Source organism: Brienomyrus brachyistius, unplaced genomic scaffold (genome assembly GCF_023856365.1).
Source record: "Brienomyrus brachyistius isolate T26 unplaced genomic scaffold, BBRACH_0.4 scaffold175, whole genome shotgun sequence".
NCBI lineage: Eukaryota > Metazoa > Chordata > Actinopteri > Osteoglossiformes > Mormyridae > Brienomyrus > Brienomyrus brachyistius.
The window spans coordinates 205819-227577 of record NW_026042450.1 but is presented as its reverse complement, the minus strand read 5'-3'; the positions used below and the strand labels follow the sequence as shown (position 1 = coordinate 227577).

Below are 21759 nucleotides of genomic sequence, written 5' to 3'. Positions count from 1 at the left end.
CATTAACTGTATTTATTAACATTTTATTCTATGTGCTGTGCCATGTCTGTGACTAACCAGTTTTTTAGCCTGAGGCCATTGATTTTATGTGTTTTAGGATGATGCATAACCCTGTTTTAACCCGACCCTTGTGCCGAGGCCTGAGGTCTACGGGTCTGTTCCTTTTTTAAGGTTTTAATATTTTAATGGCTTGCATTTGAGGTGACATTTTAATTATGTTAATGGCCATATGATTGTAATTAGATTTTAAAGTGTGTATATGTATTACTTGTTTTTATTGTTATGTTTTGCTTATCCTATAGGGAATGGTTCTGTAATATATTTGTTTAATATTGTTTTAAAGGTGTTTTATTGTGTGACTTTAAAATGTACAGAACTGTTTAATAAAGCATGGAAAAAAAAAAAATCTGTTCTTATCAGTTTAATATCTGATACGTCCCCCATGGAGGGGACCACATATTAAACGGATTTTTGGAACAGGGAGCCGGAAGTGGGGCTTGCCCCGTCCGCTCCACGCATCGACCCGGTATTGCAGTGTTTCTGGGAACGGTGCACCTCTACTGCCCCCTGCTGTTGAAAGACAGAGCTGATCGGTGTTCCGCTTATCAGACCGAGAGCCTGCGCCGCTTGCCAGGCGATTAGCCGGTGTCGTGAGGGACGGACCCTGTCCGTGCATGTGCATGCGGACGTCCCGCATGGTGGCGTCGTGGCCATAGATGGAAATTAGCGGGAGAACATTTCAAGCTGGATTTAAGGAAGCACTTCTTTACACAGCGTGTAGTCAGAGTACCAGGAGGCTCCCTTGCTGTTATTGCAGTCGACAAACTGTACGTCAACGGATGGCTCTGTTGCCACCAGAATTCCACCCCCTGGCTGTTCTGAATCTGCAACAGGTGATCTGTATCCACACTAACAATCTTGATGTAATAATCCATAGATTATCTAAGAGATCTAGATATAATAATAATTGCTGGTCTAATGAGCGTAAGGCATTGTCATCGTCTCTCTTCTTTTATTATTATGATTATTATGATTATTATTAGGGCGGCATGGTGGTGCAGTGGTTAGCACTGTCGCCTCACACCTCTGGGACCCGGGTTCGAGTCTCCGCCTGGGTCACATGTGTGCGGAGTTTGCATGTTCTCCCCGTGTCGTCGTGGGGTTTCCTCCGGGTACTCCGGTTTCCCCCCACAGTCCAAAAACATGCTGAGGCTAATTGGAGTTGCTGAATTGCCCGTAGGTGTGCATGTGGGAGTGAATGGTGTGTGAGTGTGCCCTGCGATGGGCTGGCCCCCCATCCTGGGTTGTTCCCTGCCTCGTGCCCATTGATTCCGGGATAGGCTCCGGACCCCCCGCGACCCAATAGGTTAAGCGGTTTGGAAAATGGATGGATGGATGGATGATTATTATTATTATTATTATTATTATTATTATTATCCTTTTCTTCTCTCTTTCTTTTTGTCCCTTGTTTTTCCCCTGTTGATTGCTGTTGTCACTTTGGGACTCTCTTTTTTGGCTCTCTTTTGCCAGGGGTGAGCAATCTGCCCCCTGGCCTTATGAATCCCAGCCCTTCTCCCCCCTCATTCACAATATGCCACGCACACATGTAGGGCCTCGGGGGAAGGGGGGGGTGTATGCCGTGCATTCTACGGTGGGGAGGGCCATTTACGTGGCCTCACTCACTGTGCTGTGCGGCCTTCTGCCTCCCCCTGTTTTAATTGCACTTTAGTCATCACATGCCAGTATACACACAGGGCCTTGGGGGCCGGGGGCACTACTCAGAGGCTGTTGGTATCACTCGCCTCTGTGCTGCTGCCGCCCCCCAATTTTACTCACACCATATACATTCAGGGTCTTGATGGGGGAGTGATGTGGAGGAGAGCTGTTCACAAGCAACGCCCGTCAATTTTAAATTCATCTTAGTTTCTCAACAGTCATACTCACCCCTACACTACATACAGTCTCATACATCTCCACACGCATCCAACACTCTGTCTCTGAGTGAGTGGGCACGCACGCCAGCCTGCATCTCGCCTACACAAGTGAGCACACATGTACATATACTTGCACGCACTCATCCAAGCACATACTAAGATTTTATATGCTTGTATAGTTGTGTTACTTTCTGCACGCTATAATTTTGTTTATTCCTTTCTGAATCTATCACTCCTTTTTTCTTTTTCCTGTCTTTTTTTATCCTTTTCCTTTTTTCCCCTCCTAATATGTCCCTCCACTACAGCCAGCTCACCCACTGCAATGTTTTTACATGTGTTAAAACTGAAATAAATAAATTATTTTAAAATAAAAAGAAATAGATCAACATGAGGGGCCTATACAGAGTTTATAGAGCCCCTTATGGTAAAGCAAACATGTTTGGCACAGCAGTGCATTCAGACCATGATTCTGCTAAAGCTGCCAGACAGGACAAGGGGAAAAAAGAGAACATTTCTAGAGCCTCTTGACATGGGAAGTCAGAAACGTCAGGCCTATTTATTGAGATCCGCATGCAAGCTACAAGATGGTCTCCTGGCAGCCTATTGCGGAGACTCAAACCCGGGTCCCAGAGGTGTGAGGCAACAGAGCTAACCAGTGCACCTGTCAGAGTTCGCTGGTTAAAGCGGGTAGTGCGCACAGGCTGACAAGCGGGCAGGAAGCAGGCAAGCAGGCGGAGTACGGGGAAAACGGGGATTTATTCGGGATCGGGACGGAGCAGACAGCACTAAGACTAACTAACATCAATGACGGACCAGAAACTAAGGCAAGTCATGGACTGAAATAGACGAGACTGGGCGAAAATAAGTGGACACAGCTGGGCAAGATCAGGGAAGCACACGTGGGTAATCAGGGGGCGTGCAGACACGAGAATCATACGAGCCGGGCATGACAGCACCACCATGCCGCCCCTGAAGTAGTACACTCTTACTTAATTTATTAATTAACCAGAAAGTGTTAGTTATATACTGATCCCACGTTCGTTCATTCTTAATCATAAGTTACTGTATTTGTTCATCATTTGTACTTGAGTAGTTACTGAGTTATTACTGAGTAATGTATATTTGAATAATATAAAATATAACAATACATGTGCTATAAATCAACAAACCATTGTACTTTAGTTTCATCCACTGCAGGGCTGCAGGAAGCAGCATACAATGGAAATGCCTTGGGTGGGATGGTAGCCCGGATCAGGGCTCACATACTGGCTCACATGTGGGCAATGAAGAAGTAGCACTTCACGTGTACGGGAGAAAAACAGCAGCCAGAGGAATCCTATGCAATCTCAGTGAGAATAAACTCCCCAGACCCAGGACTGGGGCAGGAATTGCAGGATTCTCCTCTAGCATTTATTTTGGCATACTGTATTTATTGCTATTATCCTTGGTACATGTTTATATTTGCCAATAATTGAAATTGAAATAAACATGATTATTATTCATCCATCCTCGTACCACATAACCTGGAGACGAGGGCCTGTAGCTTATCCCAGGTAGCATAGGACACAATGGTATACTTTTGGATGGGATGCCAGTCCATTGCAGGGAATGCACTCACTCACACACTGTGGGCAATTTAGAGATGACAGTCTATTATTATTAGGATACCTATAGTTTTTAGTAGTTTTCACTATTATTATGCTTTTTGCCATGGGAGTCTATGGCAGCCCATAGAGCTGATTGGCAACTTTTTTTAAATTTGGCACATGGATAGAGGTCAGTTCCAACTATTAATACCAAATTTGGGTTCAATCCATCCATCACTCTAGCGCCACCCTCAGGCCAAATTTCAAGAAATGTTTTTGCCTTATTCTCTTTCTTATCATTGTATGATTATGCTATTTACTTTTAAGTATTAGCATTACCTGTCTTGGTGACATCCCATAATACAGCTCTGATGACCTGATCACATATAAAACACTTTCCACGCAGCACATTATGCTTTATTATCTATTTATTATTCAAACATCAAACTTTGATGACGTCAATGTATATCCCTGACATCAATCACTGACGTGAAGCTATGGACATCATACTTAACTAGCTGACGTTTTAGTATTTTATATAGCATGATGGGTGCAGATCTAACTTAGTGTATAACTTAGTTTCGGCAGTGGTTTTGCTATATAGAGTCCATCGTCATGATCCCATAGTTAGCGGAAGCGAAAATGGTGTAATTAGTACAAGTACTAAAGAAATGTAATGTAATGTAATGCCGAACAGCTTTCAAAAATGCGGTACCGCAATACCTTTTTGGCACTGGTATCCCGCGCAGCATCAGTCTGCCTGAGATATTTGATAAAGTGTGGATCTTCCTATACGTGCAGCACGAATAAATAAAAACCTCTGCTTTGTATACTTGACAAATCTGTGTGTCATCATACTCAAAACCGCCCCAAATAAGCCACGAAATTAACCATGAATTCTACCCTACTGTGGTACACAGCTTTGCTTCTTATGTTTCTTTCACACAAAAAGTTGCAGGTTGATGACAAAACGTGCTCGCGTCCGGACCAGTAAGTGCAACAGGGGGGCAGAACTGGGGAGGGGGGCAGGATGCGATCGTGCTCGGTTGCCGTATAAGGCAGCCGGGCCCAGTGTGGTACGCGCTTAGTCTAATTACAGGTTCTTGTGGGAAGCTTGTGTGATGTATAACCTTGTTCATGTCAGGTTTCGGGCTGGTTGCGAGCGCGATCGCACGGGCAGGAAACAGGCAGGCAGAACACGGGGAAACTGGGATTTATTAGCACTAAAACGGGACGAAGCACGAACAACGACTAACTAACATCAATGACCGACCAGGAACGAAAGCAAGACATGGACTATAATAATCGAAAATAATCGGACACAGCTGGGTATAATGGGGAAGCACACGTGGATAATCAGGGGGGCATGGCACACATGAGGATCGTACAAGCTGGGCGTGACAGTTCGACATACTGATCGCTATGTATCGCGATACAACAGTTTGAAATGTTACCAAAGTGTCATTTTATAATTCCCATATTAAACAAGTTACCATGCATAGTGCTTTGGGGAGAGACAGACTCCAAGAGTGCAGTTCATTTCACGTGTCTTTAAGTCATTGTCTGATATTATCCAGAGCTGAATGTGTGATTCATGCTTACTACTATATTCTTGCTTTGCAGTTCTTACACATTTTTTTTTCTTATTTACTTCTAAAAGTAAATAAAAAACTTATAAAACTGTCATTATTACATAAATACTATACGTATTATGATGTTATTATTTAGTTATGTTGTTGCTTGGTTACATTTGATGCCTCCGCACGTGGGAAGCTACCGGTTTGAAAGACGCGGCTTCACTTGCTTTTCTGCACCAAGATGGCAAGGTACGTTGCATTTCTGCTCCCATTTTATCGTATAACTTATCTTATTATTTAGTATCTGTCTTTGTATGTACAGTGGTACCTCGACCCACGAACAGTCCTGATCACGAATAAATCGGGTTACGAACCAGATGTTCCAAAATGTTTTGTACCGGTTGTCGAACCGTGTTTCGGACACACAAACGTACCGAAAAGGGTCCAATGAAAGCTCCCCAAAGAACCACCCGAAACGCGAAGAAATGTCCAGTATAATAATAATAATAAAAAAATAATATTTTCGAAATTACTGCATTTGACTGTTACTTAGTCTTTTAATGTTGATTGTTTAGTTTTTTGGGGGGATGTTTTGTGGTTCTTTTCCGTGTTTTGGCGTGTTTCGAGCGACCAGCGTATGCTCAGTTTTATTGTTTTATTTAATTTAGCATTTGTTAGCATGTAAATGTATGCTCTCAGTTATATGTGCACAGTCTGTCATAATTTGATTGTACGGTACGGGGTGTTGAGTTGTACTGTGCGTGCTCGAAGTATATATATGTATGTATAGAGTGACCTAAAGAGAAAGTCGGCGTTATGTCCTAGTTCATGGTGAATAACGTGCTGTGTGAACTTATTTTTCCATGTATGAATCCTCTATTATTGTTAGTCTTCTCCCGATTTTCTTACCGCTGCACCGACAGTTTGACGTGCCAACAGCATAATTTGTTACAAGTAAGGTTATTTTAATTTAAGTCTATATTCTTGGTCGCGTTCTCCCCATGTCGTCGTGGGCTTTCCTCCGGGTACTTGCTAAATTGCCCGTAGGAGTGCATGTGTGAGTGAATGGTGTGTGAGTGTGCCCTGCAATGGGCTGGCCCCCCCATCCTCGATTTTTCCCTGCCTCGTGCCCATTGCTTCCGGGATAGGCAACCCAGTAGGATAAGCGGTTTGGAAAATGGATGGATGGATTCTTGATCACAGACAAATATTTAAAATTGAAGAAAATGCAGTGTTTCTGAGGTTTAAACATATTGAACATAATACATATTTATATTATTTGAAATGGGAGAAATTGATTGAGGTCACGCACTTTTCAGGTCAGGTACTAAGTTCGTGAGCCGAGGTATGACTGTATATTGAAATATGTTTGTGTAAAATTCAGTATATTGTTTGGATTATATTTAAATTTTATGTGCAGGTTAGTTAGTGTCATATGCAGGGTTGCCAACCCTCACTCAAGATGTCTTGTAGTCAGTCTGTTTTGTTCCATTATAAACCTAAAATTAGCTCCATCAAAAGTGTTGGGGTAGTCTACAAACCCTCCAGACTATTTACAAGGTAGTAAGACTGTTACACATATGGAGATGAATGTGCAGACTTGTCTGGAATTGAGAACCTCACGCCAGCCAGCTGACCAAAGATAGCAGCTCTGCCTGTGCAGTAATGCGGTTGTTGATTGGGAAGGTGTGGGTCAGTGCAGAAGTGTAGTCCACATGTCAGGAGTGACTGACAGCTCCATTGCATTGCCTGTATGTTGTTTTTCCTCATTCAGAATCAGACGATTTGAGAAAGCTGTTTGCTGGAGCGACGACAGATACTGGGCAACTTGGGACAAGTGGGGAGAGGTGATTGACTGGGGAGATGAGAAAGAGCTGTGCTCCCCAGCAGAATCACCTTCTGACCAGGCTGACAGTTCCACTGAGTCACATTCCCGAAGGCGAATTGCCAAGGCAGTTAGCTGGACGGATGATGCTTATTGGGCAGCCTGGGACAAGTGGGAAGAGATCATCTGCTGGGGTGATGAAGAGGAGTGCTCCCAAGTAACTCCACCCACTAGCCAGCTTGGGAGGGATAAGGGGATAGATGTACATGGGTTGGAGGCTTTTGTGATAAATAACAGGACAATCTCCATAAAGCCTGTAGACAACCATCAAGACAGTCTGAAGATAGGAGCTGTGCTGGTAGACCTCTGCCAGTTTGATCTCGAATATTTAGATCAAAGTAAATTTAATTTCGAAATTGTACAAGTACAAATTGGAGAAGTCAAAGTGGAGGAGACTAGAGAAAAGGCTTTTGAAAAAGCATTTGAATTGGAAATTGTGGATGTGGCAGTAGAAGTTATAAACAGTGAATTCCAGCTGAATGCTATAAATTTGGATATTGTTGAAACTAAAGTGGACAAATTATTATTGGAAGAACTGATCATTGGCGATTTAGAAGCAGGGAATGTGAAGGTGTCAGTGTCAAATGGCAATGTGGTGAAGGTACCCTTAAGGTACCCTTCACCACAGAGGAACAGAAGGACCAGGCAACCTTAGACCATACTCTCTGGTGGTTGACTCGTGGCAACTGGACTTGTCTCTGAAAGTTAGAAACGTTTCGCTGCTCATCCAAGCAGCTTCTTCAGACTGAGGGAGGTAGTAAGTGTCCACATATTTATCCTCCTGGGTAAGTAGTCTAAGGGGGCTCGTTGAGTGAAACAAAGTGGGGGGGGGAGTTGCGGGTAGATGTAACCAGTCCCTCCTACTCCGATAGAGTGGGTCGTTAAGGGTGGTCCACCTGGTGGAGGTGTGAATTGGGTCTGTTTTTTTCCTGGGAATTATTTTTGTTTTGGCAAATGATGAGAGGGCCGCAGGTTAAATTGGAGACAGGTTGTGCCTAATGCCTCTACCTCTGTTGAGTGAGGGGTTGTGCATTTGCACATGCAAAGCTGCTTGGACGAGCGGTGAAACGTTTCTACCTTTCAGAGAGGTACAATGTCTTTGGATGTCTTTTGTCTTATGCAGTCTGGGAGTTGACTGAATGCTGGGGCGGGGGTAGCTTTTCCTTTGTAGTGGGGTCCGGTGGGGCGCCTTGGGCTCTGTGGGGCCCGGTGGTGCTGCTGCTTTGGGCCCCGGTCTGGATGGGCCTGGGCCCCCCTCCCTGGATGAATTTCGGGGAACGGGGAGTGCCTATGGGGGTCAGCGGGGGAGCTGGCTCCGGGGGGGGAGGTATTTTGCCCCCCCCCATTCCTTTCCTCCCCATCCCTAAATGCTTCCCTCCTCCCGCTCCATCACACCACCACACATGTAGGGCTTTGAGGTGTAGGTGCGTTGCTGGGATGCAGGGTAGGTATTCCTCCTCTGTCCCCTCGCGACCACCTGTACCTCATTCATACACTACAACGTAGACACTCTCATTACTTACCCTCTCATGACACATACATTTAGGGCGTTGGGGATGGGCACACAGAATGGCATCCCGAGGGCGGTCTGTTCATTCAGCCTTACCTCTGGTGCCAGGGCCCACATCTCAATTTTAATCACACATAGACATTGAGGGCTCTGGGGAGAGGCCGAGCTAACACCAGCTGTTGGTCGGCAGGGGGTGGTTAGTGCCATGCCCTTCACCTGTTTTAAAAGCACTTTAGAACAACACACACCAATACCACATCTGAGCGGGCGAAGGGGGGCATGGGGTCTTTTCACACCCCCGTTCTCCGTTCGCCATTTGGGGCTGGGGGCTGAGAGGTAGAGCTGGCCGTCTGGTCGGGGTCTGGGCTGGTGGGCTTCTCGGCTACTGCGGGGTCCGGGGTGATCTTCTGGTCTCCTCGCCAGAGGAAAAATAGGGGTCCACATAGAGTATATATGGGGAGTGAGAGTATGTGTACAGCGTTCCTTTCTGTGTGTCTAAATGTTGGGTGAATGTGTAAATATTTGTTTATGTCTGCATGAGGGTGGGAACGTATGCTTGTATATGTGTGTGCCTGTTTGTCTATACACACGTGTCAGGTTGGGTCCTAGACTCCACCTGAAATAACATCTCGGGCACAATAAAGTGGTCCTCCGCAGAGGGGGGGTGGTGGAGGGAAAAAAAAAAAAAAAAAAAAAAGCTTGTGACCCACCGACCGATTTCTTATTTGATTACTGTTGTTCCTTGTCTTGTTTTTGACCCCTCGTGGTCTGCTTTTGTTTTTATTAGTGTCTCTAGTGTTTTTCCCCTTTCCTCCTTTGAATCCCTGAGTGAGTCGTCCACTCTCTGTTTCTGTTTGCTCCATGACACGCTGTCGCTCTCAATCCGCCCTGGACCTGTGACAGTATTTCTGTTTTTGCTTTTGTTTGGACGTACTGAGTTTAGGATACCTAGCTTAGAAGGAATAGTTTAGCCTGTCATGTGTAACGTTGTTAAATGCGCTGATATCAGTGTTATGTCACAGTACCAGAAACTTAAAATGGTACATTTTGTTTTCTTTTTGTTTTCTTGCAATTACTACATACAAATGTTTAATGTTTTGCTGACATCTAATTAGAAAATAAATGCATTTATGCTTTAAATGATCTTTTTGTTGTCTTCAATCATTTCAACAGGTGAAAATGACCTGAAATCAATGAGTTTGAACACTGGACACTACATTCCGTGTTTGTGTATAAAGTCATGTTTAGCGTACATGCGAGTTCATTCGTATCCTTTTCCCCAGAGACAAAAAGTAGGCTAGGCTAATGGGAAAAAAACACACAAATATATAGACCTAATGTCAGTGTATTATTCATGAGGTTTTGTAATATCTGAGACCAAATTAAACTTAATCTGTGTATTTAATGGATTTATGTGCTATTGCTACTGGTTTAATTGGTAAATAGGCCTTTTTCCAAGCAATTGAATATTTAACTGGGAATGTTTTACGTTATTGATTTAGCTTTAATCATGAAGTACCAAGCTTGATATCAATCCATGTCTAATGTGACATATTCAGGACATGCAAAGTCTATACACATAGGCACAGACTATGGCTGGGATTCGTGTGGCCTACCCTGCAGATGGGAGGCCAACACTGCATGGTATATATTCTTTACATTTATTTAATATTAGTTACATAATTACTCATATAGACCATGTTAATACTTAATAGTGCATGTAAAGAAAATTATACTCTCATTTGACATTAATGTGTGGAGTGCATGTAAGTATGGAATATCCATCCATTGGCTGTAGCACTTATCCTATTCAAGGTCAAAGCCAGAAGCTATGGATGCAAGACTGGGACAACAGGGACTCATAATGATATTTCCCACACCGTGCTACTTCTTGCAGAGCTTTGCTGGGGTAGGTGGTGTGGCTATCATACCAGCCGGCGACGCATCCAGTTAGGATGCTCTTGATGACACAGTTATAAAGTGTCCTGAGGATAAGGGGACTTGTGCCACACCTTTTAGCTCTTCGGAGGTAGAAGGGCCGCTGCTATGCATTTAAATTTTTCCCAATATGATAAATGTAGCATGGAAAAAGTAACCATATCAGTTTACATGGGCTTCTACAGGGGTTAAGTATCCATCCATTTTCTGAAGCCACTTAATTCCAACTGGGGTTGCCTGGGGACTGGAACCTATCCCAAGAACACTGTGCACAAGTGGGAACCAACCCTGGGGAATCACCAACACACCACAGGGTGCACACACAACTACAGGACCAATTTAGACTCACCATTCAACCCCTCTTGAATGCTTTTGGACCGTGGGAGGAAACTACAGCGCCTGGTGAAAACTCAGACAAACAGAGGGAGAGCGTGCAAACTCCACGCAGAAAGGACTTGGGATTGAACACAGGACCTTCTTGCTGTAAGGCAGCAGGGCAAACCACTGCGCCACCATGCTGCCCCCGTGTTAAGTATGATAAGTAATATGACAAATGTCATAGCTTAGCTATAGATATGCATAAAATGTACGGAAAGACGATATAAACATCTTGTTACTGGTTCATAATCATAGTGAGAATATCTTATTGTTATGCAAACGTTAGTGCTTCCTTTGTTTCTGATTTGTGTCTTCAGGATCTCCAGGGCAGCTTGTGGACAAACAGGAGGTGACGCCTATGAAAGGAGACACTGTCAGTATTCAGTGTCACTATACTGACATTTACATTGACATGATGTGGTGTAGGATGGGCAGGGGCTCCTGTGTAGGGAATTCTGGGAGTTTGGATGGGAGGCCTGTGGAGCTCAGTGATGAAAGAGTTAATAAAGTGCTCAGCGTCACAATGAGGCGACTGGAGAGGAAGGACACGGGCTGGTACCTGTGTGTGGCAGAAAACCTGCAGACACTCCTTCCTATTAAAGTCAATGCACAACCACACACAGCACTGAATGTAAGTAATTAATTAAAATATGTGAGTCGTTTGTACTCTATTACAAATAAATAAAGGCTAAATGGATCCCAAATCTTTCCCTCGTGAAGGAAGTTGGCGCATTTTTGTGGGAAGAATCTGTTTGGGGGAGGGGGCGTGCACTGTACTCACTGGGGTATTACCAACAAACACCAGGGTGAACAAAATACTCAGCTAAAGTCAGAGCAAAGCTAAAAAGAATGAAATTAAGCAGTTTTAGCTGACTTTAGCGGACATTCTTATAATAAACTCATTTCTTACGGGTATTATACTTGATATATGAAGTATGTTAACACCCTTTGGCCTAGATTTGAGATCTTTCATTCCTCTGAATCCTTTGGTCATCCCGATTCAAATTCATCCATTGCCGTTAATTTCCTTATTGGATTTTCTGTCATTCTGAATTTTTCAGAAAACCTACTTAGAAGAAGATTGTCCAATCTTCTACTTTGTAATTTGGCACCCTGACAGAGGCCCATCCAAAATACTGGCTCACCAAATTTCTGTATTCCTGTAGCAACACCATCAGGTCAAATTTCAAAATTTCATGTTTCTGCATGTAAATTCTGAATTCTTAAGCCTGGGATTATGATCTTTGGTGTGTTTAAAGCCATGGCTTGTCTAACTTCAATTGCACTCATTAATTAAGTCTGTCATATTGTCATTTTGAATTTTTCTGAAAAAAAATGTTTTTTGGAAACCTAGGCTGTTGATCAAATCATCATCAAATTTGGGGTGCATCATCTAGAAGGGATTGTGACCAAAAATTACTAAAAGTCAGATGCTATGGCCACTATCATCCAATGAATTTGACTTGGGGCCCAATTCTGAGGAATAAGAACAAAAATAGTGTCATTCCACCACTAGGTGGTGTTGCAATAAATAAACATGCCTTGTGGCTAATAACTGTTGAATGGATTGACCTAGGGGGGCGGCATGGTGGTGCAGTGGTCAGCACTGTTGCCTCACACCTCTGGGACCCGGGTTCGAGTCTCCACCTGGGTTACGTGTGTGTGGAGTTTGCATGTTCTCCCCATGTCGTCGTTGTAATATACTGCCATCTAGTGACTGCAGTATGTAGTGGTTTGGTGTGTTGTCCCAGTTAGGCTTCCGTACTGCAATGTAAAAAACTCATGCGTGTGAGCAGCAAGTAAAGCGGTGTTCTACACAACCACCCAACGGTGTATTGAGTCGTTTTGTGGCGTATGTTACATGGTGTCAGAAGTCTAGCGACTACACGCATTTCTCGTGAATAATGGCGTCTTCACATTTTGATCACCCGAAAATAGACTGGGATGCGGCCGATTTGCATCAGGAATTCGAACCGTTTCACAGTCATGTCACGTTCGTGTTTGATGGCCCGCTGTCCGAATTATCAGCCAAGCAACGTGCAGGCTGGTTGGGCACCTGGATCGGAGAACAAGGCAGGGAAATTTACAAAACGCTGGTTTGGGCAGACGGCGAGAAAGATGATCCCGCCAAAGTTCTGGATAAGTTTGCAGGCTACATCAGACCGAGAAAAAACAAGCGGATAGCCAGACATCGCTTCAAACAGAGGAAACAGAGCGCATCGGAGAGCTTTGATAATTTCTTAAAGGATTTGAAGCTCATATTAATGGACTGTGAGTACGCCGACCCAGATGATATGCTAATCGATGCTATAATCGCAGGAGTCAGAGAGAAGCGAGTCCAAGAAAGACTACTGGACAAAGGTGAGGATCTCACATTAGCAAAAGCTATTGAAATCCCTCAGCAATTTGAACTGTCACAAAGACAAATTAAAATTGTTAGAGAGGAAGACCAGTCTGTAGGATTATCGGCAGTATTTGCTGGGGCCAAATATGTTGCACGCAAGAAAGATGCGTTCGATAAATCAAAGAAAAACATCGCAAAACGTACTACATCAAGCCAATATAAAAGTTGTCCGAGGTGCGGAAAAGATGCCCAACATGTATGGAACAAAGGAAAATGTCCAGCTGCAGGCTCCATATGTTCTTACTGCCATAAACAAAATCACTGGGCTGCAGCATGTCGCAAGCGTCCAGTAAGCACAGTGAGTGTAGAACAAAAAAACGACGAAGACGATGGAGAAATTCTTAACATCAACCTGACTCAAACAGGTGCTCCTGAAGAGGATAAATGGACTGTTTGTGTCCAAGTTTTATCTCAGGATGTACAGTTTAGAATAGACACAGGTGCTAAGTGCAACACCCTAACACTAGGAAATTACCAGATTCTGCACCACACGGGGGAGTTGATGCGCTCCAATAGAGTGCTTCGATCATACTCTAACCACACGTTGAAGCCAGTAGCCAGAGTAAAGCTCCCGCTAAAGTACAAATACCATGTCACCAACAGTGAGTTCGAGTTGGTGGACATAGCACAAGAAAATGTACTAAGTGGCACAACAGCTGAAACCCTAGGCCTCATAGTGCGACTGGACTCAGTGAGAGCCTCAGCGGAAGAGCAAGATGGAAACACTAGCTGTATGACTACCGCAGCTCGTTATAAAGCAGCATCTCTGAATGACTTCCCGGAGCTAAAGAGAACCACAGGTACATTGCCTGGGAAACACTCGATCAAAATTGACCCCGATGCAAAAGGTGTAATTCACCCTGTCCGCCGACAACCAGCAGCACTAAGACAACAAATAGTGGAGAAACTGCAGGAGATGGAAAAGGATGGTTACATCACGAGAGTCGACCAACCTACAGAGTGGGTGAGTTCAATGGTGGCTGTCTTACGTAATGGCAGTGTAAGAATCTGTATAGACCCAAGCGACTTGAACAAAGTAATCAGAAGAGAACATTATCCAATGCGCACCATAGAAGAGGTTGTGTCTGCAATCCCAGGTGCCAAAATCTTTTCTGTTTTAGATGCCAAGTCAGGGTTTCTACAAATAGAACTAGATGAAGCATCATCCTTCCTCACCACTTTCAATACGCCACTTGGCAGATTCAGGTGGCTCAGACTTCCATTTGGGATAAAGTCAGCGCCAGAAATCTTCCAGCGCATAATGGATCAAATGCTTGAGGGGATTGAGGGAGCCGTAAGCGTAATGGATGACATACTTGTAGCAGCACCCACAATAGAAAGGCATGATGCCATCCTTCACAAAGTAGTCGAGCGAGCCGTGAGCTACAATCTAAAACTAAATCAAAACAAATGTCACATTCGTTAACTGTCAGTGCCATACGTTGGACAGCCTCACTCAGCCGGTTGGTCAGTACGTCACCAGGCATGGCAGAATTGTAAAGCCCCCAAACAGACTCAATCTGTAGGTGTCGAATCAGTAGGGCCAGGTGTGGTAAAGACACCTGTGGAAGTGAAGTGCTGGAAACCTCTCCTTCCAAATTACTAGATTTTGATATGTGTTGTTACATTGTCAGACCTGAAAATCTACTGTTCAAGGGACATTCAATTTGTGTAAATTGCCAAATCATAAGCTGTTTTCTATTTTCGTTCATAAACGACACATCTGTTTGTTGATTTTGATACATTTCTTTGGTAAGAGGGGAGATGTAATATACTGCCATCTAGTGACTGCAGTATGTAGTGGTTTGGTGTGTTGTCCCAGTTAGGCTTCCGTACTGCAATGTAAAAAACTCATGCGTGTGAGCAGCAAGTAAAGCGGTGTTCTACACAACCACCCATCGGTGTATTGAGTCGTTTTGTGGCGTATGTTACAGTCGTGGGGTTTCCTCCAGGTACTCCGGTTTCCTCCCACAGTCCAAATACATGCTGAGCCTAATTGGACTAGCTAAATTGCCCGTAGGTGTGCGTGTGAGCGTGAATGGTGTGTGAGTGTGCCCTGCTATGGGCTGGCCCCCCATCCTGGGTTGTTCCCTGCCTCGTGCCCATTGCTTCCAGGATAGGCCCCGGACCCCCCGCGACACAGTGGGATAAGCGGTTAAGAAAATGAATGGATGGATTGTCTTAGTACCCAGCCTCATAAGTGAAACCTGAGGAACTTTTGACTTGCAAAGCGATTTGTCCATCACATTCAAATGATTTTGATGGTGATGCCGCCAATCACTGTGTGTTAACATATCTCAGCAATTCTTTGGTCGTTTGAGGCCAAACTTGGTATTTTTACTTGGGGCCACACCTTTGGGGAGTGCATCAAATTCTGTGTCATTTAACCACTGGGGTGGGACACGTTTCATTGACCTACAATATTTTTTCTAATACATTTTGATGTATTGGCCTTTCAAAAGTAGTTGCTATGACTGGGGATTGTCAGGATTTGTCATTGTTTTTTGTAGCCTTTTGATCACCTTCATATCTATTCATAGACATCGTTTTTAAATGTGCAACAACATGGATTATTTGTGACTGTGAAAGTCATGACAGCCAGCTGCTCGGCAGATTTATTTGCAAAGCCTTCACTACATAATGTTCATACCTCAATTCTTTTCATCTTTCCCAGCTAATGGCCTCCAGATTCTACCAGTAGTACAGAAGTACAGAGCAGCACTTGGTCACACTTTAAAGTGCAGTTCAGTCTTTAAAAAATCAACTAGCTAAAGTGTGATTTTGATGATGTTACCACATGTTATATAAGGGGAAAAAATGCAAACAAGTGACACTATGAATGTATAAATGCAAAATGTTATGTGCTCAGAGCCAGGCTTGTTTAAAAAACTGATTTTAAACATGAATTTCCCAAGTTACCCAAAATGAATTAATAACAAATGTCACTTGGTGGGAAAAATTGTGTTTTACTGAATTGTAACAGAGGTAGTGAAGAGTATGAAAAGCACTTCAACTGTACATGGAAAGCAGAACACCACAAACATACAATTCACACACTGTAGAGTTTATGATATTTGGAGACAATTAACAGCTACACAACAAAGACAAATGACCCATACGAGTATAACAGCATAGAAATGGTATTCCTAAGTAAAGTCCATCCATCTATCCATCCATTTTCCAAACCGCTTATCCTATTGGGTCGTGGGGGACCGGAGCCTATCCTGGAAGCAATGGGCACGAGGCAGGGAACAACCCAGGATGGGGGGCCAGCCCATCGCAGGGCACACTCACACATGCACACCTATGGGCAATTTAGTAACTCCAATTAGCCTCAGCATGTATTTGGACTGTGGGGGGAAACCGGAGTACCTGGAGGAAACCCCACGACGACATGGGGAGAACATGCAAACTCCACACACATGTGACCCAGGCGGAGACTCAAACCCGGGTCCCAGAGGTGTGAGGCAACAGTGCTAACCACTGCACCACCATGCCGCCCCAGTATGATACATATATTTAAAAAAAAAATGACACAAACAAAAACATCAGTCCAGTTCCTGAAAATCTGATTTAGAAAAATACATCCCACAATTATGATTACATTTTTTTATATACAGTATATAATGCTATATATCAGGGTTCCCCAATTCCAGTCCTGGAGAACCAGTTTGCAAGGACCTGTCAAATATGCCTACTAAACCTGGCAATTGGCTGGTGAGCTGAATAAGGTGTTTGAGTATTAAAATCTGGGTGCAGACTAGGCCTGCAGGACTGGAACTGGGGAATCCTGGGGAATTGAAAGTTACCATCACCAAAAATAACTTTTATTTTAAAGTTTCATAATGAAATTAATTTGCTCATCAGGATATTCTGTTTGGCAAAGTATTCCAGTACTTGGGTTTTAAATTATCCATCGTAAATCTTTGTCACCAGATGCACAGGAATCATCCCGCTAAAGCAGAACTACACTGTTATCGTATTAAAGGGGTGAGTCTGCACACAGCATCGGTTGCTCCAGCATCCACAGTGTCATTCTCTCATGTTACTATACAGCAATTAACAATCACTGACAGCCGCTAGTAATTAAATGCCTAATAACCATCATGTAGTGATTGAAAGTGATTCAGTCTCAGCCATGGCAAATGTAATCTTATGCATAGCTATTTAACAACAATAGTATTCCCAGATTGAGGTGAGTACGAGGACAATCTTTTCATAGCTATTTCCTAGCATGGAGTATGGCGTAAGAGGCAAGTTTATGCATGCAGACAATTGCATATTTCAACTGATATGGGAATGCCACTTTGGGGCCAATGACATGCTGACCTCAGTAAAATTCCAGAAGATATTTTTCAGCCTGGATACTTCTCTCCCGTGTAGTAGTTCTCCGCTTTACAGCAACAAGAACTTAACATACATGATGGCACATAAATGTGATCTGCTGATTTCAGATCTGTAAGCATAAATTACCTTTGTTGTATTCCCTGGCCTTCAGGCTAATTGGAGTTGCTAAATTGCCCGTAGGAGTGCATGTGTGCGTGAATGGTGTGTGAGTGTGCCCTGTGATGGGCTGGCCCCCCATCCAGGGTTGTTCCCAGCCTCATGCCCATTGCTTCCGGGATAGGCTCCGGACCCCCCACGACCCAGTAGGATAAGCGGTTTAGAAAATGGATGGATGGATGGTATTCCCTGGCCTTCAGGGAATACTTTTGGTTTTAGCACTGTTCCCCTGTCGCTGCAGATACTTTGGCATGCAAGCCAATAACTCAAAAACCGTTCGACGAATCCTTTTCAATCTTTGTACAGGTATTGGTGAGGAACTAGAACTGATTTAATTTTGAAACAGTCCCAAAATGGAAGCAGCGCCACATAGTGATAATGAAAAAAGCAGCAGTTTTGATGCTTGACCCTGCTAAGACCATAATTCAATAACCGTTTGATGGATCTTTTTCAGGGAAAGTGGTGGACAAGTTTCGCTTCTGTGTGGACGGTGTAACGATACCAACGATCACTGAGAAACCAGTCGTAAGCCTAGGCAAGGTTTTCGACTGCAGCCTCAGAGACACAGCATCGGTCCGAATTACCATTAAGAAGCTTGAAGCCTGGTTGTCCACAGTAGATAAATCTGGCCTTCCTGGCAGGTTCAAGGCATGGTTATACCAACATGGCATTCTGCCCCGCATCCTCTGGCCGCTGTTAGTGTACGAGGTGACTATGTCCACTGTTGAGACCCTGGAGAGAAAGATCAGCTCTTTCCTCCGAAGATGGCTGGGCCTGCCACGCAGTCTAACTAGTGCAGCATTATACAGCAGAAGCAACAAACTCCAGCTTCCTTTCAGCAGCCTGGAGGAGGAATTTAGAGTTTCTCGTACAAGAGAGGCACTTGTTTATCGAGAATCCAGCGACTCCAGAGTTGCTTCAGCAGGCATTGTGGTGAAGACTGGCAGGAAGTTCAGAGCTCAAGAGGGGCTAGAACTGGCAGAATCTCGTCTAAGGCACAGGGCTTTGGTGGGCACGGTGGCCGTTGGACGAGCAGGGCTGGGGTCATTCCCACAGCCACGGTTCCACCGGGCCCAGGGAAAGGACAGACGCCACCTTGTCCTGGAGGAGGTACGGGCAGGTGTTGAGGAGGTGAGGACCAGCAGGATGGTGAGCATGCAGCAGCAAGGAGCATCAGCAAGATGGGAAGGAGCGCTGGGGAGGAAGCTGACCTGGAATGACATCTGGAAGGCAGAGCCACAGCGTATCAAGTTCATGGTCCAAGCTGTGTACGATGTGCTACCAAGCCCTGCTAACTTATACGTCTGGGGGAAGTGCGACCTTTCAACGTGTCCCCAATGCCCAGGAAGGGGCACATTGGAGCACATCCTTAGCAGCTGCCCAGCAGCCCTTGGAGGGGGACGCTACCGCTGGCGCCATGACCAGGTGCTGAAGACAGTAGCTGAGACCATAGCTACTGCAGTGGCTAACAATATACATACCCGAAGCCGGAGGGTAGTACCCTTTGTGAAAGCTGGAGAGAAGTCACGACCACAGTCAATTCCAACATCCAGCCTACTTTCATCGGCATCAGACTGGGAACTGCGAGTTGACTTGGGCAAGCAGCTCAAGTTTCCAGAGTATGTTACATCAACCTCATTGAGACCAGATGTAGTGCTGACTTCTGTCTCTTCTAAGCAAGTCCTCTTATTAGAATTAACAGTCCCTTGGGAGGACCGCATGGAAGAAGCCAACGAACGGAAGCGGCTTAAATACCAAGAGCTCATAGAGGAATGTCGGAGAAGAGGCTGGAAAGCCCGCTGCGAGCCAATAGAGGTGGGATGTCGAGGCTTTGCGGCTCGCTCCCTATGTAAAGTCTACACCTTACTTGGCATCACTGGAGCTGCAAAAAGAAAAGCCATCAAGTCCACCACAGAGGCTGCAGAGAGAGCCTCCAGGTGGATTTGGATGAAGAGGTCTGAAACGTGGGCCAATGCTGCTGGGACACAAGTTGGGGCCTGATCAGCCCTGGCTGGGTCGCCTGAAGGAGGGTGTCTGATGTTGCGAGACCCGAAACACCCAAAGATCTCAGGAAACATCACTGATGATGTGTCCCAGGGCATCTACGGATGTATCTATTCACCAGTCTTTGCAGAGGCATTATAGGGGGCTGGAATAGAACTGTCGTCGTGGGGTTTCCTCCGGGTACTTGCTAAATTGCCCGTAGGAGTGCATGTGTGAGTGAATGGTGTGTGAGTGTGCCCTGCAATGGGCTGGCCCCCCCATCCTCGATTTTTCCCTGCCTCGTGCCCATTGCTTCCGGGATAGGCAACCCAGTAGGATAAGCGGTTTGGAAAATGGATGGATGGATTCTTGGTCACAGAAAAATATTAAAAATTGAAGGAAATGCAGCGTTTCTGAGGTTTAAACATATTGAACATAATACATATTTACATTATTTGAAATGGGAGAAATTGATTGAGGTCACGCACTTTTCAGGTCAGGAACTAAGTTCGTGAGCCGAGGTATGACTGTATATTGAAATATGTTTGTGTAAAATTCAGTATATTGTTTGGATTATATTTAAATTTTATGTGCAGGTTAGTTAGTGTCATATGCAGGGTTGCCAACCCTCACTCAAGATTTCTTGTAGTCAATCTGTTTTGTTCCATTATAAACCTAAAATTAGCTGCATCAAAAGTGTTGGGGTAGTCTGCAAACCCTCCAGACTATTTACAAGGTAGTAAGACTGTTACACATATGGAGATGAATGTGCAGACTTGTCTGGAATTGAGAATCTCACGCCAGCCAGCTGACCAAAGATAGCAGCTCTGCCTGTGCAGTAATGCGGTTGTTGATTGGGAAGGTGTGGGTCAGTGCAGAAGTGTAGTCCACATGTCAGGAGTGACTGACAGCTCCATTGCATTGCCTGTATGTCGTTTTTCCTCATTCAGAATCAGACGAATGGAGAAAGCTGTTTGCTGGAGCGATGACAGATACTGGGCAACTTGGGACAAGTGGGGAGAGGTGATTGACTGGGGAGATGAGAAAGAGCTGTGCTCCCCAGCAGAATCACCTTCTGACCAGGCTGACAGTTCCACTGAGTCACATTCCCGAAGGCGAATTGCCAAGGCAGTTAGCTGGACGGATGATGCTTATTGGGCAGCCTGGGACAAGTGGGAAGAGATCATCTGCTGGGGTGATGAAGAGGAGTGCTCCCAAGTAACTCCACCCACTAGCCAGCTTGGGAGGGATAAGGGGATAGATGTACATGGGTTGGAGGCTTTTGTGATAAATAACAGGACAATCTCCATAAAGCCTGTAGACAACCATCAAGATAGTCTGAAGATAGGAGCTGTGCTGGTAGACCTCTGCCAGTTTGATCTCGAATATTTAGATCAAAGTAAATTTAATTTTGAAATTGTGCAAGTACAAATTGGAGAAGTTGAAGTGGAGGAGACTAGAGAAAAGGCTTTTGAAAAAGCATTTGAATTGGAAATTGTGGATGTGGCAGTAGAAGTTGTAAACAGTGAATTCCAACTGAATGCAATAAATTTGGATATTGTTGAGACTAAGGTGGACAAATTATTATTGGAAGAACTGATCGTTGGCGATTTAGAAGCAGGCAATGTGAAGGTGTCAGTATCAAATGGCAATGTGGTGAAGGTACCCTTAAGGTACCCTTCACCACAGAGGAACAGAAGAACCAGGCAACCTTAGACCATACTCTCTGGTGGTTGACTCGTGGCAACTGGACTTGTCTCTGAAAGTTAGAAACGTTTCGCTGCTCATCCAAGCAGCTTCTTCAGACTGAGGGAGGTAGTAAGTGTCCAGGAGTTATCCTCCTGGGTAAGTAATCTAAGGGGGCTCGTTGAGTGAAACAAAGTGGGGGGGGGGGGGGGGAGTTGCGGGTAGATGTAACCAGTCCCTCCTACTCCAATAGAGTGGGTCGTTAAGGGTGGTCCACCTGGTGGAGGTGTGAATTGGGTCTGTTTTTTTCCTGGGAATTATTTTTGTTTTGGCAAATGATGAGAGGGCCGCAGGTTAAATTGGAGACAGGTTGTG

The 21759-nt window shown here is 44.6% G+C and overlaps 1 long non-coding RNA gene and 1 other non-coding gene across 2 annotated transcripts; both read left to right on the top strand.

Annotated features, from left to right (window-relative positions):
- Positions 1-372: 372 nt before the first annotated feature.
- Positions 373-560, top strand: LOC125728160 (U2 spliceosomal RNA). The gene has a single exon (XR_007388946.1). It is a non-coding gene; the product is annotated as a U2 spliceosomal RNA (small nuclear RNA).
- A 4676-nt stretch (positions 561-5236) lies between these two features.
- Positions 5237-9816, top strand: LOC125728158 (uncharacterized). Its single transcript, XR_007388944.1, has 3 exons — positions 5237-5346; positions 6872-6944; positions 9666-9816. It is a non-coding gene; the product is annotated as an uncharacterized LOC125728158 (long non-coding RNA).
- Positions 9817-21759: the final 11943 nt, after the last annotated feature.